Below are 2,173 nucleotides of genomic sequence, written 5' to 3'. Positions count from 1 at the left end.
ATTGAGAGACTTGATGTCTTTCCTTGTCCTTTCCTCTTCAGCACTCACAGCTCCTCTTGAATTCCTTTCAAAGTCTGATCCATAAAGCTCATCACTTTGAGCTACATTCTCCACTAGGGTCATGGCGTCATTGACTTCCTTGGTCATGAAATTACCATTTGAAGCTGTGTCCAAGAGGAGTCTGACCTTTGGTAAAGCACCTCTGTAGAAGGTACTTAGCAGCTGACAATCTGAGAATCCATGGTGAGGGCATTGCATGGTATACCCTCTAAATCTTTCCCAAGCCTCACAAAATGATTCATGGTTCTCCTGAATGAAACTTGAGATTTCATTTCTTAACCTTGCTGTTCTTGATGAAGAGAAGAACTTGGTTAGAAATGCTCTTTTGCATTGCTCCCATGTTGTGACTGATCCTTGAGGTAGAGACTTTTCCCACTGATGAGCTTTGTCTCCTAGAGAAAAAGGGAACAGCCTCAACTTGAAACTGTCCTCACTTACTCCATTCATCTTAGTTAGATCACAAACTCTATCAAAGTTGTCAATGTGATCTAGTGGGTCTTCTACTGCCAAGCCATGGAACCTGTTTGATTGCACCATGTTGATCAAGCCAGACTTGATCTCAAAATCGTTTTCAGGTGTTGGAGCTTGAATCCCATGTCTTTGACCCTGAGCATTGGCTTCATCACCAGCTCCCACAACTTGTCTTGGACGTGGAGGTGGTGGGTCTTGCTGATTCTGGTGGTTTCCATTACCACCATGAGCCTTTTGCCCTTGATCCATACCCAAACTCTCAATGTGCTCAGCTCTTTCTCGTTGTCTTCTTTCTTCACTTCTGGTGTTCATACACCTGAAAACAAAGATAACACTTGAAAGGTAATCAGTAAAACAAAAGAAAATGACTTGATCTCAAGAAGATCCAAAGTCCTAATGCTAGAATGAATCTCCAATTGGCAACGGCGCCAAATTGATAGTATGAATTTTTCAATCCTTGATCAATTCCTCAACTACTCATGTCATTGTAGCACTTGAGGTATCAATCCAAATGGAGAGATTCTAGACACTAAGACTATGAGGATCAATTCTTAATCCAAGTCTAACTAAACAGATGAGTTGGTAACCAAGATTATCTAAAAGCATATAATAAAACAAGCAAGAACAAACAGTAATTAAGAATTAAACAAGCAAGAGAAACTAAACAAACACTCAAATTCAAATAAAGAGAAAGCTAAACCTTTAGATGTGATCACTGATCAGGGTGCTTTAAATGTGAATTCATGATGCTAAGCAAACAATGCAACACTTGCAAATCTTTAGTCTAGACTTCCAATTCAGATTAATTCATTCTCATGACAGAAATCCCTTTGTTAATTACCAATTCAAGACTAATTCCCATTAGATGAATAAACGATCAACAAGCATAAGGGTCCAAGTCTAAAATGACCAGACAGCCTCTTTGTGCATCAAAATAAGAGCTAAGAAAGACTGAATCTTATACAGAAAGAAATAACAAGCAATCACATGATCTCAAACATTTCAACTTAGAACTCTAATCTAGACTAATCCTCTTATGAAGGCATTAATCTCTACACTAATCCACTTTCAAACCAAATCATCATTTGTGAAATATGAATCAATGAGCATTAAGAAACAGTTCTAATATGTCATTCATGCATTTAACAAATCATTCCCATGATGAAAAATGCATAAACCCTTAAGTTAGCTCATTCAGGCATTTCATCAAACACCTTGTGGGTGGAGAAATGCCTAAGTTCTAGATCAAGCTTATAATGAGAGATCTAGCATTAAGAGCAGCTAACTAAGGAAATGAAATGAGAATCTAGACCCTAAACATCACAAATCAAACATCTAAGCACCCTAATCTACACACCTAGAAGTTTAAAAGATGACTACTCACTAATCATGAAGAACACATCTAATCTTTTGCAAGAGATGATGTTAATCATGATTAGAAGCAGAAATGAGATGATGAGATGATAAGAAACAGACTTAGATTGATTAAATCCTTGAGATCTCTCTTAATCAAACTCGTTTTTACACTAAAAAGAAAAGAGAAACAAGAGAAAACAAAGTTTAAGTCTTGGAAAAAACCCTAAAAAGCATATATAGTGTCTCTTGCAGACCAGGTCAGCCCAGGACAAACTGGGTCCTGACC

The 2,173-nt window shown here is 37.6% G+C and overlaps 1 non-coding gene across 1 annotated transcript; it reads left to right on the top strand.

Moving 5' to 3' along the window:
* The first annotated feature begins 235 nt into the window (after positions 1-235).
* On the top strand, positions 236-342 carry LOC112081713. Its single transcript, XR_002896635.1, has one exon. It is a non-coding gene; the product is annotated as a small nucleolar RNA R71 (small nucleolar RNA).
* Positions 343-2,173: the final 1,831 nt, after the last annotated feature.

Source organism: Eutrema salsugineum, unplaced genomic scaffold, assembly GCF_000478725.1.
Source record: "Eutrema salsugineum unplaced genomic scaffold, Eutsalg1_0 scaffold_10, whole genome shotgun sequence".
Classification (NCBI taxonomy): domain Eukaryota; kingdom Viridiplantae; phylum Streptophyta; class Magnoliopsida; order Brassicales; family Brassicaceae; genus Eutrema; species Eutrema salsugineum.
This window is presented reverse-complemented; position numbering and strand designations above follow the sequence as displayed.